Below are 17,700 nucleotides of genomic sequence, written 5' to 3'. Positions count from 1 at the left end.
TTAATGGACAGGGCATGCCTGGGCAATTTTCCACATGGCTGGGTAGCTGCCACTGTTGTAGCTGCACTGGAACAGCTTGGTTAAGGGCACAGCTAGTTCTGGAGCACAAGTCTTCAGTACTATTGCTGGAAGGTTGTCAGGGCCCATAGCTTTTGCAGTATTCAGTACCTTCAGCCATTTCTTGATATTACATGGAGTGAACTGAATTGGCTGAAGACTGGCACCTATGATGGTGGGGACCTCAAGAGGAGGCTGAGATGGATCATTCACTCAGCACTTTTGGGTTAAGATTGTTGCAAATGCATCAGCCTTGTCTTTTGCACTGATGTGCTGGGCTCCCCCATCATTGAGGATGAGGATATTTATGGAGCCTCCTCCTCCAGTTCGTTGTTTAATTATCCACCACCATTCACAGCAGAGCTTAGATCTGATCTGTTGTTTGTGGGATTGCTTAGCTCTGTCTATCACTTGCTGCTTATGCCGTTTGACCCGCAAGTAGTCCTGTGATGTATCTTCACCAGGTTAGCACCTCATTTTTAGGTATGCCTGGTGCTGCTCCTGGCATGCCTTCCTGCACTGTCCATTGAATCGGGGTTGATCTCTGGCTTGATGGTAATGGTAGAGTGGGGGAAATGCCGGGCCATGAGGTTACAGTTTGTGGTTGTATGCAATTCTGCTGCTGCTAATGGCCCACAGTGCCTCATGGATGCCCGGTTTTGAGTTGTGAGGTCTGTTCAAAATCAATCCCATTTAGTATGATGGTACTGGCACACAACACATTGGAGGGCATCCTCAGTGTGAAGGCTGGACTTCATCTCCACAAGGACTTTGTAGTGGTCATTCCTACCGATATTGTCATGGCATCTGCAACAGGGAGATTGGTGAAGACGAGGTCAAGTAGGCTTTTCCCTCTTGTTTGTTCCCTTGCCACCTGCCTCAGACCCAATGCTGATGGCTGGAATCTTCCTGGCCCCCCAGAGACAGGGCGGGAGACAGGAGGGCTGAAAAAATCATGACGGAAGGCACATACGATCACAACATATTGTGAAAGGCAGGAGCAGCACTTGCTTGGCTACTCGTTGACCAGATGCAAGTGGCCAATTAAGCGACTTAACAGGTCTATGAAGGGCCATTTTATGCCTCCACTGACATTTTACCGGCGTCAGCTGATTCCATTCCACCATATGTGGAGATTGCCAGATGCATTGTGTTAAACTCCCAGTAGTTTCTCAGGGGGGGGCCTTCCATCAGCAACGTGTGATGGTTCACATAGAGCACCCCCCACCACCACCCCCTGCCCACTGCAACCCCGCCAGTGCACCTATGTTGACACTGGAAGGATCACCACTCCGATCGCCTGGCCTGCCTGCTTGGCCTTGGCACATAAAAAGAAAATGCTCTCTGGATCATCGAGATACCTCAATGTGGAAATATGCTCTCCTTCCCGTTGAAGCCACAACAATGGCCACCCCTATGGACAAGCTGCTGAGCTGCCAGCCCTCTGATTAAGCCGGCAGCCCAGTGAAGCAGGGATGATGGTGCTGGCGTTGAACAGTTAATCGGCCGTTGCCAATGCCACCCACAGTGATGCTGTTCACCTGTGCGGGCCAGGGACCCACATTTGTCCTGGCAACAGGGCCATGGTGACTGGTAAAATTTGGTCTAGTGTCTTAGGCCAGGCCTTGTCCTATGAAAATTCTAGTGGATAATGAGAATCGTAATGTGCAAAATTTCAGCAGCAAAGTGTAATAGTTCAGGTAGTATACCGGTCAACACCAAAGCCAGTCACTTTAACTCTCACCCCAATGACAGTACTGGTGAATACCTGAACCTTGATTTAGTAATATTTTTTTACCCCACTGATAATTCAATTAATGTATAGCAAATGATGCCTCAGCTTTTGGGTGATGTGGGTGTAGTAACCTGATAGCAGCAGTCCTACCTCCACAGAAACCGATGCATGGAGTAAACAACATTTCCAACTGTGGGGAAAGCTGCTGATAGGAAGCAGCAGCAATGGGAAGTTGAAATGCAGGGAAAGTGGCGAAGCAAATTAAATATTTTTGTGCACTTGTACTTGTACTATTTTATTAAAATAAAGCAAAGTGCTGGAAATACTCCGCAGGTCTGGCAGCTACTGCGCAGTGAGAAACTGAGTTAACGCTTTGAGCCAAATGTGGCTCTTCTGAAGAACTGAGTACCATTTTACTGTTAGAATATAAAATACAGATAGCCATATGAGCAAGAAAAAATGACTTAGTATTAAGCGCAAAATATAACATACCCAAATTTCTTATTGGCGTTAACTTTAATATCTGATATGAACCATAATTATACACACTTTACCATAGACATGTGGGTGTATGAAAGGAAACAATTTTTCTTTTTAAGTTATAAAAGTGCCAGTTATCCCGATCTGTTCTTGGCACAAGTAAATAAAATGATCACATACTATTATTCTTTTCCTGAAAGTTGAGAAATGTATTTTCACAGAAGTAAAGCCAATAGGGGCATCAAAAACAATGGCAGCGATTCGATTGCAGTATTATTTTTGCATTATTATATTGTGTTTTTGGACAAGTTTGAAATCTTGTTCTCACTAGTGATTTTTTCTCTCTCTCTGATAACGAAGGCAGGGTGGAATGCAGGCTTGCTTCAAAGAGAAGAGGGAGGAAAAAAAAATCAGACAAGTGAATCATTCCGGAGTCACCTTCCGGCAGACTGCAACAAAAGCCTCGGAGTAGGTCATCCGCTTTTCCTTTCAGTCAGTGGTTGGAAAAGGAAATTAAAGGAGGACAAAAATAATATAGGGTAAGGAAATTAGTTTAAAGAGTCTCCAGTGTGTTCAGAGCTTCTTTTGACATTGGTCAAACACTGCAGGATGTTCATATCTTCTGGCCCAGGCAATCAGTTCTCAGATACAACAGACAATTATGGCACAAATTTTAAAAGCTTGGTTCAATTGATTTGCACTGATAGCGCTTAAAATGCAATAGAGCTGTTAAAGGCCTCACTCTGAATTAAGTGATCTGCATGCTGATAATAGTTTAAAATAAATACATTTTAATAGAATTTTAAAGACCCAGTGAATTGTTGCATTGGGATTTGCATCAACAAATGTTGCATAATATAAACAGAGTGGGTTTGCGATGGCTCAAGTGCTTTATAAGGACACTGTAAAGCACTATATTTGTTTCCACAAAGTTGGAAATTATAGTCAAGCATGAACAATGCACTCAATCTGCTTCTGTTTTGTTTTATTAATTATTAACTCTACAATGAAGCACATGCTCCCCCTGTTTCCTACTTAGTGTATTTTAGCTCCCACAGGCAGGAGGAGTCAGTGCAGCTCTCACCAATGCTACCTTTGGTCAAAAACCATGAGGCACATTACAGTCAAAGGGAGCCAACATCACCAATTGATTTCCCTTATGCCCATAGGGAGGCATTGTGGTTTCTACCTCCAAGCTCAATATTGCTCAATGGCAAATGGTGAATACAGAATAGTGTCCAAGCACACAAAATCTCACTGCCCTGGTGTGGTCAGCTATATTTTGAACTTTCTATAACTACTAACTACCAATATTCTCAATCTACATGACAGAAAAATTGGAAAGAAAGATCAATCAAATATACCCTAAAGTACATGAGTAGAGGCGGGACAATTAGTTCGATGCTGAATTGATCAGATAGAATTGAGGTCTAGTTGAATCAACCCTCACTCAAAATATTTGGGTACTCGGGTAAAAAGCGCGGATATAAACGTTCTTGGTATTTGAGTCCTGCCGTTCTATGAGCGTAGGTATGACTCATCTGCCAGTGCAGTACTCAGTTGGCTGCAATCTCACCTTTGAATCACCAGATTGTGGGTTAAAGTTCCACTTCAAGACTTGAGCACATAATCCAAGCAGCATTTGTCCACTACTGAGGAAGTGTTGTATTTTTGAAGATGCTCATTTTTAAACAGTGACCCCTGCTCATTTCCTTGGATCAGGTGGATGATGAAGTGCTATTCACAGGAAAGCAGAGTCTGTCCCAGTGCTCTGACCAACATTATTACCTCAATGACCAAAAATACATTAACCACTTATTCACCTGTTTGTGAGATCTTGCTGTGCACAATATGGCTGCCACATTTGCTTTCTAAGCCATTCATTAGCTCAGCAGCACATTGGGGTTAAATTGGTGTAAGCTTCTTCTCAAATAAACTTGCATATTATAATAACTTTCTCTTTAGGGATCCAATGTTTAGCTTTTAAATGTGTTGTTTGGGAGTGTTTAATAATCACATATCGCATTTATATTTATGTGCATTTGATAGATTACAGCTCATTTCTTCTACTACAGGTGATTAAAACAAACTAGAAGTCACTTACCTATAAACCAGTTGAGATTTGATGCTCATTATCAAGTTTCCATGTTTGGGAGGTTTGAATTTCGGGATTGCCGTTGATTATTTAGTTATATTTGAACAGAGTTTGGAGAGTTTTGCACCTTGCAATGTGAGCTCTGCATAGCTCTCCCTGATTCGACATGTGCCCTTACTCAATTGTGAAATGTAAGTCACCATATGAAAACCCAACTCTCTCGTTACCTGATCCCATTGGAGTGCAAGTACCTGAGTTGGTACATGGACTGCATAAACGTTGTGACAGTGCACCCTGAACAGGATTGAGCTCCTCTGGGGAGTTGCCATCATTACTGGAAACCTCGACCGCCTCCTGCTGGATGTGTTATGGTCCTGTGGGAGATAAAAGACATGATTGAGTACTGTCAAGGTAAGATTCTTTGGAGTTAGCATCATGCACATGGCCATATTCCACACCCTACTGACACTGGGTCAGTATAACTGAGTGTTTATGTCAGGTGGCTGAACATCTCCATCTCCCCATCTTCAACAGTCAGGCCCACTGAGATTTTGCAGATCTCCAGAGCCTCCACCTCTCCAGCTGTCAGTTGCAAGATGGCTGGAGGGCCATCTCCCATTCTCTGCCTCTCCCTTACAGTGTGTGCTCTCTTCCCCTGCAAAAATAGAAAGAAGATTCCTCTGGATCAGAGTGATATTATGTGTTGAACAGATGGATGGAGAACATTTGTTGAGGGTGACTATGAGGAGCATGAACTTGCATAATAATAAGGATGAGGGTGTGATAGACAGATGTGAATGTGAGAAAGTTCACAGACAGAGAGGGATGGGTGTATCTGCAAGGTAAGTTGGTATGAAGAGTGATTAGCTGCAGTAGACTTGAGAAGACGGAGTGAGGGGGTAAGGGTGATAGGCACATCAGGATGGAGGTGAATGTGCCAATGTACTTAGCTTCCCTGCCCTGCTTAGGTCATTGAAGGGCTTCTTGCATTGGATCCAGAGCGTGACATTACTGCTGAACTCATGCACCACCTCCAATCACGTGCCTCCTGGCTTTATTCTTCTATTGCTAGGGAAACAGTATCTCCCTCCAGGTCCTCGCAGCCCTCAGTAGCACATTCTGGAAGGTGTCGGCGATGTGGAGTGCAGCCTTTGCCCATCCATATTCCATTATAAGATTTGTTTCTCTCTCTGTCCCAACTCCATTTGCTTCAACTTGCATGTTTGGAATATCCCTTTAAATACTGGAGTTGAGATCATGCCATGCATGTTGTCATTACCCCACCACCCGCCCTCCCGCCCCCACAGCACACCCCCGCTGACGCTAACTCAATGGGATACCTGGCAATCAGATGTTAATGAAGTTGTGTTAAGAAGCCACTGACAGGCGGTCTGCACATATTTCCAGTTTCCCATATGCTACTGGGCAACCCACTTCCAGTACATCTGCTCATTAAATGCTAGCTAAATTCTATTATAAAATGACTTTAGATATCAGTGTTGGCTCAGTGGTACTCTCGCCAGATAGGTATGGTTTCAAGCTTATTCCAAGACCTGAGCACATGAATATGGCTGATACTTCTGTGCAGAGCTGAGGAAGTATTGCCCTACAGATAAGAAGTTAAACTACGGCCCTGTCTGGCCTGTGAGATGGACATAAAAGGTCCCATGTCATTGTTCAAAGAAGAGCAGGGGAGTTCTCCTGGAGTCCTGACCAACATAGGTCTCTCAATCAACACCGCTGAAGTAGGTTGTCTGATCAATTATTTATTTGAGTATCGCTGAAAAAAGAGACATGCTGTTGAAGTTTTTCATCTTGCACTCATCAGAACAGATGCAAGAATGCCAAATTTCAAAGGGAACAACAATTTATACTGCTAGAGAAGAGAGTGCTGATTGGATGGTATGTGGACTTTGATGGTAGAGGTGTTGCCATGGAGAATGCACCAGGGAACAGTTAACTGCCAAGCTTTTGTTTAAATTCAAACCAGGCAAGTCAACTCTGATTTGTCAAGGCATTGACATGGGGAATGAACTAGGGAATGGCTGTTCTCCTAAGCTTTTGTTTAATTGAAAAAGGCGCAATGCATGGACATATTCTTTCTGTCTACAAAGGACAGGCCCTGTGTGTGAATACACGTAGCTTCTAACATGCCTAAGTGAGCCATACATCTATTTGCAGTTTCTGGCACCATGCTGTGCACAGATTGGCTGCTACATTACAGCAGTAAGTAGACTTCAAAGTATTTCATCGGTTGTGAAGTGTTTTGGATGTTTTGAGTACTTTAAAGATATTATATATGATTATCAGGTCCCCTTGGGGTTAAAATAATTCCCAGATGACAGTGGTGTAGTAGTAATGTCATTGGACTAGTCATACAGAAGCCCAGGTTGATGCTTCGGGGACATGGATTCAAATACCACGACAGCAGCTGGTGGAATTTAAATTCCATTAACTAATCAATCTGGAATTAATTCATTATTTCAAGGTCAGCATTTGTTGCCTATCTCTAATTGCCCTTGAACTGAGTGACTTGCAAGGCCATTTCAGAGGACAGTTAAGAGTCAACCACATGTGCCTGGAGTCACATGTAGGCCAGACCAGGTAGGGACATCAGATTTCCTTCCCTAAAGGACTTTAGTGAACCAGATGAGTTTTTATGACAATCAATGATAGTTTCATGGTCACCATTACTGAGACTAGCTTTCAATTCCAGACTTTTTATTAATTGAATTTAAATTCATCAGCTGTAGTGGTAGGAATTGAACCCATGCCCGCAGACGATTTGCCTGGACACCTAGATTACTAGGCTAGTGACCTTACCACTACCACACCATCTCCTCCAAAAAGCTAGCTTGAAAGCTCGTCTCAGTAATGGTGACCATGAAACTATCAGTGGTTGTTGTAAAACCCCATATAATTCACTAATATCCTTTGGGGGAGGAAATCTGCTATCCTTACCTGGTTTAGCCTCTGTGTGACTCCAGACCCTAGCAATGTCGTTGATTCTTAATTGTCCCCTGGAATGGTATAGCAAGCCGCTCAGCTGTACCAAACTGCTACAGAAAGACTACAGCCTTTTGAGAAGTTGGCTTACCACTGCCTCCTCAAGGGCAATTAGGGATGGACAACAAATGCCCAGTGATGCCCACATCCTATGAACAAATAGCAGCAAATGATATACCTTATATTTGAAGCTCAGGATGAAGACAGTCTCTGTGACAGATTCAGTAACCTGATACTTGAATTGGAGAGGTTTGTCAGATTCCAGGACACTTTTGCTGGGAAAACTTTAAGAGTCACTCGGGACTAGATATTCTTCCTTCTAAGCTCCAGCTAGCTCTCCCTGACACAGGGCTTCCCAGACCAGATGTTGGGGTCCTGAGCTCCCAGGCAGCAATGGCTGCTGCGGTGCAGGCACTGAATGCTAACAGCTATGAGGCCTTTTTAATCCTTATGTTTTCTCCTAATGGTGGGGGTGGCCTAATGGACATATTTTGTGGCCTCATTGCTGCTGCAAAAAAGCCCCTGAGAAGGTAGGGTTTTTTTTTTTAAAAACCCTGCTGTTTAAATAGTCCCCACTCTGCTGAACAGCACCACCTTCCACCTTGCTCAGGAACTAAACCCCTCCACCCACCCCAACCTACTCAGCTACCTCAGTAAACTTTATTTACAGAGCTCCTGATGAAGCTACATGCTTGAACCTGGTCCACAACTAGAAAGCTCCATCTCAAAGATCACCCGCACTTAGGGCTGATTCGTCTACACAGTCACATGATCTCCAAAACAATATGAAAGGTTTTACTTACAATCACCACATCCCTCCCTCTTTTAATTTTATTTTACATCTCTTATTTTCAAGAATATCTTAATTCAAAAAAATATACAGATATACGCAGTTCATGCGATTATAGATTCAGTCTCTGGGGTGGTTTTCTAATTCGGGTAGAGCAGTGTGAGATCCTTCCAGTGGATTGATTTGATCGGGAACTGTGGCAGCAGGGACATCCTTGGACAATGGCAGCTCAGAATTATTTACTTCAGCAGAGACATCAGGTATGTCTATTCTATGTCAATCTGGCACCTCAGGGATCAAAGGTTCGACTTCAATTTCAGATGGACTAACTGGTTGTTGGAGTGTCTCTCTACTTCTTAGATGATCCACATGTTTCAGAACAATCTGGTTTTCCACTTCCACTTTGTATGACAAAGATCCTATTTCAGAGATAATTATACCAGGAATCCATTTAGGTCCATTTTCAAAGTTTTGCACGAAAACTGTCTCTCCCAAAATAAATTTTCGAGCTTTACTGTGAACATCATGATTCACTTTCTGACTGCTCTGGTTCTTCTCCACCTTCCCCTCTAAGTTAGGACCCGACTCAACCTTGTACAAAGGCGGCGTTTCATGAGTAATTCAGACGGTGTTGAACCCGTAATTGCATGAGGAGTCGCGCGATGGTTGAGAAGAAATCATGAAATTCGTGTTTCTAATGTATCTTCAGATAATTTCTTCATTCCTGTTTTAAAAGTTTGTACTTCTCTTTCTGCTAACCCATTGGATGAGAGATGATATGGTGCTGTTTTAATATGTTTAATCCCATTTCAGTTCATGAATCTCTGGAATTCCGTACTAGTGAAAGCAATATCATTATCCAAAACAGTGACTCCTGGTCGGCCATGTACACTAAAACATTGGCGCAGCTTTTCAATAGTTGTGCACAATGTCAGTGACCTAACTTCATACACATCCATCCACTTAGAATGCACATCGATGATCACTAAAAACATACTACCTAAAACTGAACCTACATAGTCTATATGTAGTCTAACCCAGGGTTGACCAAGTCACTCCCACGGATGCAATGGAGCTGAAACAGGCAACTTCTGTTGTTGCTTACACTGGAGACAGTGTTTAACCATTTTTTCTATATCCATGTCTATATCAGGCCACCAGATATAGCTTCATGCGAGCATCTTCATTTTCGAAAAGTCTGGATGCGCACTATGAAGCTCTGTCAAGAATGGTTCTCTTCCTTGCGAAGGGACAACAGCTCTTTCTCCTCACAACAAGATTCCATCTTGACAACCTAATTCAGTTTTACAGGCATAGAATGGTTTTAACTCTTCAGAGACTTGTGCATTCGATCATCCTTGCAATGCCTGTTCTCGGACTCTTGATAAAATTGGATCCCGGTTTGTCCAATTCTTTATCTGCTTCGCACAGACCGATGAGGAGTCCGGAAATTCAACACAAGTACAACTTCTTGAGGAACTGGAGCATGTGTAATGCTTTCTGGCAAAGGAAGATGACTGAGGGCATCTGCATTTGCTATATGCACACCCGGACGGTGCATAAAGGTGTACTTATAAGCCGACAAAATCAAAGCCTGTCTTTGAATTCTGCAAGAGGCTATTGGCAGAATTGCTTTATCTTCACTAAATAAATCCATAAATGGCTTGTGATCTGATACTATGGTGAAATGTTGACCATGCAAATATTTATGGAATTTCTTTACTCCAAATATTACAGATAAGCCTTTTTCAAGTTGGGAGTAACCCTTCTCAGCTGCAGAGAGGGTTCTGGAGACATATCCTATTGGCCTTTCAGAGACATCTTCCATCCTGTGTGACAATACCGCTCCCACTCCGTAGGGAGATGCATCACAGATTAATCGTAATTCTTTTGATGGGTCATAATGTACTAACAGACATGATGAATGTAAAAACTTCTTGACTTTTATGAAGGCTTCTTCTTGTTGCTCCTTCCAAGACCACCTTCTTCAATAATAAGTGTAAAGGGGCTAACAATGTAGACAAATTTGGCAAGAAGTGACCGTAATAATTTATCATATCCAAAAAAGATTTGAGTTCAGTGACACTGGTAAGAGAGGGCACCTCCTTGATTGCCCTGACTTTCTCCTCAACTGGATGCAACCCTTAGGCATCTACTCGATGACCCAAATAAGTGACTTCAGTCATTTGGAAAGTACACTTCTCTTTTTTCAATCGTACACCAGCCTCCAAAAATCACCTTAAAACCCCCTTCTAGGTTGGCCAAATGTTTGGCTTCCATCGATCCTACGATCAGGACGTCATCCAGGTACACGACAACTCAGGGAAGTCCCTGTAGTAGGCTTTCCATGGTCCTTTGGAAAATCACACAAGCAGGTGATACACCAAAGGGTAGGCGTGTATATTGGTACAGGCCCTTGTGCGTGATGATGGTTACATACCCTCTAGATGTGCAGTTCGGCTCCAGCCGTTGGTATGCATGGCTCATGTCCAGTTTGGTGTAGGATTTTCTTCCAGCAAGTTTAGCGTACAGATTGTCAATCCTTGGGATTGGATATTTATCTAATTTTGCAGCCTTGTTCACAGTTAATTTGTCGTCTCCGCAAGTGCAAATAGTTTGATCTGGTGTCATCACAGTGACTGTGGGCGCTGCCCATTCTGAAAATTGGACTAGCTGGATTATTCCTACCTTCTCTAAGTGGCACAATTCTACATCCACCTTCTCCTTTAGGGAGTAAGGCACAGGTCTGGCCTTAAAGAACCAGGATGGGCCTCCAAATCTACATATATTTTTGCTTGTAGGCCTTTTATCTTTCCCAATTCATCACAGAATACGCTGTCATACCTTTTTTAACAGCTCAGGAATTCCTCCTGTTCTAACTTGAAAAATTCCTGACCAATTGAGTTTAATTTCTTTTAACCAATCGCTGCCCAGAAGGCTAGGTCCTTCACCTGTTGCTACAATCACTGGCAGCTAGGCTGTCTATTGCCTGTAGGTATAGAGGTAATGCCTTTCACCTGTATGGTCTCTCCAGTGTATGTCTTCAGCTGAGCCGTGGTTTGCTCCAACTTCAATGGCTGGGTACCTTTGCTTAGGTACTTTAAAGATGTGTTCTCCCACCATTGTGGTCGAAGATCTTATGTCAACCTGCATGACTAGCGGTTTCCCATTCACTTGAATGGTGACAGTGATTGGTTCAGTTTTCATTGCCTTGAGATTGTATAGGGAATAGATATCAGTATGAGCAGCTTCTGGCTCATTTATATTGTGCACTTCAATCATCTTGGCTTGCTGTCTGATTGGCTCTCTTGATTTCGCTCTGCATTGCTTTATAACATGCCCTTTTTTTGGCAGCAGCTTCCTCTTTCAATCTGCAGGATTCCGGTACGTGGTTATCTCCACATCGGTAACAAATTAATTTCTGAATGGTAAGGTGCTTCCAGTATTCCTTTTTGTTTTCCGAGTGGTAGAGATTGTTTCCCGCTTTACGGTTGTCTCCACGCCCAGTGATAGATTCCCTCCCCAACTGAACAGCCCCATGCTGCACACCCTATAAAGCTTGCGAGTTCCTCTTAGCACTTTCCATTGCTAGCGCTATTTCCATGGCACGCTTCAGGTCAATATTAACTTCTGCAAGTAAACGGTGCTGAATGGCGTTGTTGTGTACAGCACAAACCAACTGGTCCTGCAACATGTCATTGAGAGTATCTCCGAATTCGCAGTGCGCAGTCAACTATTTTAACTTTGTATTATATGTTGCGATTGACTCACTCTGTGCCCTTACTCTAGAGTTGAACTTGAATCTTTGCATAATCACTGATGGCTTAGGCTGAAAATGTGTCTTCACAAGGTCTACTAGCTCATTAAAAGATTTGGAATTGGACATGTTCGGGGCCAGACTACGGATGAGGTTATATGTCTTGCTCTTGCAGACATTTAGAAGAATTGTTTTCTGCTTCTCCTCTACTGTTCAACACAAAGTAGAAACCTGGGCGCTCTATATATTGGTTCCAGTCTTCCATGGATGAGTCGTGCGGGTCAATTCTGCCGAAGACTGACTGGTGAGTATGCTTTTCTTTCTTCCCTTAAAAATCGATATATTCACGTTCAGGAGGCGAGATGCAGCATCGGAGCTATTTACCCTCATTGCCAATTGTAACAAACTTGGTGTACCAGACAGGTTTCATATTTGAAACAGTGAACTTCATTTACAGAGCTCCTGATGAAGCCACATGCTTGAACCAGGTCCATGACTAGAAAGCTCCGCCCCTAAGATTACTTGTGCTTAGGGCTGATTCATCTGTACAGTCACATGATCCCCAAAACAGTATGAAAAGTTTTACTTACAATCACTACAACAGCAGAACATCCCACCTCGAAATGTTACAATTCCCCAGTGTGCATTCTGCACTTAAATATCTGACTGCTTCATGACTCTGGAAACCCTACAAATCTTCTCTTTACTTTGTGGGAAGTTAAGTTCTTTAAAAAGGGCCACTTCCAAATGGATTTACCAAAGAGTTAGATAGATTTGATTCATAGCAATTTAAAATAGTATGGCTCCTAGTTCCAAATATAGATAATGATTTGCAATTTTAAAAGATCAGACCCCGATACCGAACAGATTTGAGTAACGTTTTAGGAGTTATCTCTTCTGTTTTCACATGATGGAAAACTTGTTATTTCTGGTATCTTCTATTTTTTTTTTAATGAAAATTTATTATAATACTCCATTCTGCTTTGTCCCACTGTCACAATTTCTATGATTGATAAGATTTAATTTAGTGTCTAGTTAAAACTTTTAAAACATGAGCACATGTGTTTGTTAAGCAAATTATGTTGCTAGGGCTTATCGTAGAGTAACCAAGGAGCCGGTCTTACATAAATGTGCATTGTGTGAATGAGGTCTGTGTGATCAAGCCTGCCCACACAAATAATTGCACTTGATTATCTGTGTCACAAAGGGAGTTAGCCTTTTATTTTTCTACATGTTTTTCTATTAGTTTTCCTAATCTCATTAGGGATCCAAGAGATTACAAATTCTAAGAAATATACCCTTTGTCAACACTTGTTACATTCAACTTTGAGCAGGTGCAATGAAATAAATATAGGTGTGTGTCACCAACTTCAATTTTTCTCTTATGTACTATAAATTATTTGTAGAAATAAATGTTATCATACAAAATGGCAGGGAACATGCATCAAAGAAGTAACACATCAACCCAGGGCATTCGAATGATGCTATGTTTCCTGAAAATAAAGGTCAAGCTATTTAGACGATTGGTGGAAACACAGTGAATGCATTAGAGCCAGAACACATTCCCAATTTTGGGTTATTCATTATAATATACAGTGCTTAATATAACTGTTCTTTGCAATTGGCCTTCTTTATTTAAGTTTACATGTTATTTAAAACTGCTACCTATGTGTCCCATGACAGGAATGGGGAATCTTACAACATTATGCGCCCAGCTTTACCTCACCACTGCAAAGGGTTAACAGCAGAAGCACGTGATACTAATTTAATGATAATATAACATCACATGATTGAGATTCAGCGGGAGCAGAAGTTCCAACCTCATGCAGAGGTCCCAATGTGTATATAATAGCTGTCAATAAAGAGTAATACTTTTAACAAACTATAGTCTCAAGAAGCTTACTTTGGGAAAGTAGACAAGCCCCAAAGAGCCCCGTCTAGACCACGAAGACACAAGGAAGCAACCACCACTTCTCTTGATGCCTCCACTGACCCTAAATTGTCAGGCTACTGGCCTGCCTTCCAGTATTCAATGAGCAGAAATTTCTTCAGCAGCAGAAGTGGAAATATTGAGAAGACTAAAGCTGTGGTCTTCAGTTTCTGCCATAAACTCCACTTCCTCACCAATGACTCCATTCCTCCCCCTGGAAACTGTCTGAAACTGAACAAGACTGTTCGCAATCTGGTAATCATATATGGCCCGAGGTGAGGTTCTGACCACATATCTGCTTTGTCACTCAGACTGCTTGTTTCCATCTCTATAACATGGCCCAACTCATCCCATCTCAGCTCATCTGCTGCTGAAACCCTCATTCATGCCTTTGTTGCCTCTAGACCTGACTATTCTAACACACTCCTGGCCAGCACAATCGACCTTTCATAAGCTTAATGTCAGCCAAGACCTAGCTGCCCATGGCTCAACTCGCACCATCCTCTTCATCCATCCCCTGTGTTCACTGCCCTACGTTGGCTCCTGGTTAAGCAATGCCTCTGTTCTCAACCTGGTTTTCACATTAAAAAATATTAAAAACAGAAAAATAAATTCCCCGACATGCCCCCTCATGTGACACTGTCACATGAGTTAGGATATGTCCATCACTTTCAGTTTCGCTTTTATTAAAAAGTTATAAACATACATGAAACCTGGATGAGTTTTTATGCTTTTTCTTAAGCCCGCCAGGGCTCCCAGCCTGCCCGCCAACCTTAAGGTTGGACGGGCAGGTCCATTAATAACCTTAAGTACTTTGTCAATGGCCTCAATAGGTCGGCGGGTGCACAGCTGATTTGGCTGAGCCCCCGCCGACCTGAAAATGGAAATGAAGCGGAATGACATCGGGAGTTCCACCCGACGTCATCCCGTGACATCTTACGTGTCGGCGAGCGGGCCCCACCTCCCGCTTGCTGACAGGGAAATCCTGGCCATGAACAATCACAGCCGCTTGTGAAAACACCTTTTGTGAAAGATGTACTGTCAACAAAAAGGATCATGGACAATGGAGACATCAAAACTCAATGGGTGCTAAACAAATATGAAATGGACCTCATCTACTCTTCATTGACTTGTGATGGCTCCCCCATCCCAAACACAAAGACCTTGGCTGTCTGAAACTCTCAGGGTGTTAAGAACCACAACACAAGATGTTTATTGGTCTAACATGCCACCTTATTTGGAAAGGACTTTGGACTTGTACCAGATCACATGGGTAGAGCCACCATATTTGCTACCTGATTTTAAAAATATAACAGCGGAAGCTGTTCTATGATAGATACCATCAGAAACACCTTAAAAGCCATTGAAGCAGCTGCATTACTATCACACAGCCAAGGTAATATACAGCTATATCTTGAAAGTAAGAGAAGGAATTTCCCCCCCATCTTGTTCCAACTTCAAGTTCACCTGAGAGTTGACCTCCTGGCAATTCAACTATAATAAGCCTTGCAGCTTACTGAGAATGTTCTGCTTTTATAAGACTCTAGCTAAAGCATCAATTCATCTCAGAAGCTACAGGTCTGCTACGAAAGGGACTGAAACCATTCCAAATTGTGAAAATATTATTTTTTCTTCATCTGTATCTAATCTTTGTGTGTGTGACATTGTGTAAGACGTCACATTTAAACTTCCGGGACAAGTGTGTGCGAATAAATAATCTTCTTTATGTTTAAATTCACAAAAGCTTGCTGCTGGAAATACTTTAAATTGGGTCAAATCACTCTGAGAATACGCTAACTTCACACATTAAAGCACCTAGGACAGAATCATCCCAGATTTGCATTAAGTGTAGTTGCGAGTGGGGAATAGGACGCTTTACCCATCGGTTGCAATGATGGCTTTTCACACCATATCATCCGTTCCCGGCATGATCCACCTCATTAATAATTGATTCCCGGGAAACACGCTGGGTTGCTAGTGGGGTGTCCTCTGATTCGCCTGCCAGGCCATCGCCTCAGGCCTTCATGTAAACCGGGCGCCATATTTAAAGGCCATCCCTGCACAGCGCTAGCACTCTTCAAGAGATAGGGATCTGCCAGAGGGAGGAAAGATGTAGCCCCCAAATTTAGCGATGTCTCTCTTGGGTGCCTACTGGATGCAGTGGAGGCCTGCTGCAACGTCCTCTACCCCAACTCTGGGCGAAGACCAGCAAGCAAGGTCACCTGTCCAGCATGGGAGGCGTTGGCAGCAATGGTCAGCGCCAACGCCCTGCAAAAGAGGGCAGCCATCCAGTGCAGGAAGAGGATGAATGCTCTCATCCGTTCCGCCAGGGTAAGTCAACCACCTCACCAGTCTCAACTCACACACTCACAAACCCATCACACATCCACAGGGATCTCACACCTCAAGGGACAACACCACTAACTCTCACACACACCCTCACATCTCCATCAGGCTCATACCCTCTGAAGCTCGCATCCTCTTCCCATCCATGGCTCCCCTCACCACACAAACATTCCACGCACACTCTCTCCACCTGTTTTCATGCAGGAGAAGCTGGTTCACAACAGCAAGGAGAGGTCCCAGACCGGGGGGGGGGTGGAGTAGCCCACATTAGACCCCTCACTGTGCCATGTGCCATCGAGCTGACTGGTGAGGACATGGACCGTGCCCGTGGCAACAATGGGACCAGCGGCGAGCACCCACATGAGGATCCTGTACCACATCATCACTCTCTCAACACCACTGTGAATGCTCTCTCTCTCCTTCTTTTGCTGCTATGCACTAATCACCTCAACTTTGGTTCACAGGGAGCTCTGCCAAGCAACTGACATCCTCAGCCAGCCAGTTCCTCAGCTCCATCCTTGTCCTCACCTCCAGCACAGTGGGCACCTCCTCCTTGAATAGCTGGTAATAAGCAGCCTGGAAGATGCATCACAGCTTACCCACACCCTCCACCAGCGCAGAGAGACATACCTCTGTGGGACCTAGATCTAGAGCAGGCTCGGGTTTACAATCTAGTGCTCACCGCACAGACACGTGTCCGCAGCAGGAGGAGGCTGGTTCAGCCGAGCTCCTCAACACTCAGAGGGCTGCTGGGTAAGAGGCATCTGTGAGGTCCGAGTCAGACGATGAGCCTTTGGATTCGGCCTTTCAACTCATCGTGCAGGGTCAGCAGAAGGTGAGGGAAAATCAGGCAGAGCTGTTGGAAGCCCTCAACGGAGAGGCACACAAGTCTGAGGAGCGTGACGCCTGCTCTCTGATGAAGTGGTGCCCACATGTGCGAGAATGGAGGTCTCCATGGGGGGTATGGCGGACACCATGGAGATCTGGTCCAGCAGAATGCGGAGATGTGTGCAGACTTCGCGGCAGCCATGGGTAAGTTCCTGCAGTGGCAGCACAAGAGGGAAACGGAGCAACTCGATGTCCCTCCAGGTGCTCCTTCCCTCCAAGCAGTCAGGCCAGGGCCCTCGGGCACCTGAAAGGAGGAGGAACGGCAGCTGGCCACCCCTGGGTCATCCACTCAGGAATCTTGGAAGTTGTCCTCTCCCTCTGAGTCCCCTTTGCCTCTGACCCCCCTCAGTCTCATCCTCTGTCACTGCAGATGGAGCAGCCGGCCCTCAGGAGGACAGCCAAAGCAGGCCGGGGCCCTCAAGGCTTCAGGCCTCCAGAGGACCCACACCAAAGTCATCAGCGGCAAGAGGGCCAACCATTGCACAGGCTGTCTCCACCCCTCCCGCGAATGTCAGGCCAGCACCTAGAAGATGTGGAAGGCCTAGAAAAGTTGAGAATTTCTGACCATAAGCGGTTGCACAGGTGAACACATTTTGTCATTTTATAATCTGAAAAT

The sequence above is a fragment of the Cetorhinus maximus genome, chromosome 13 (assembly GCF_964194155.1).
Source record: "Cetorhinus maximus chromosome 13, sCetMax3.hap1.1, whole genome shotgun sequence".
Lineage (NCBI taxonomy): Eukaryota > Metazoa > Chordata > Chondrichthyes > Lamniformes > Cetorhinidae > Cetorhinus > Cetorhinus maximus.
This window is presented reverse-complemented; position numbering follows the sequence as displayed.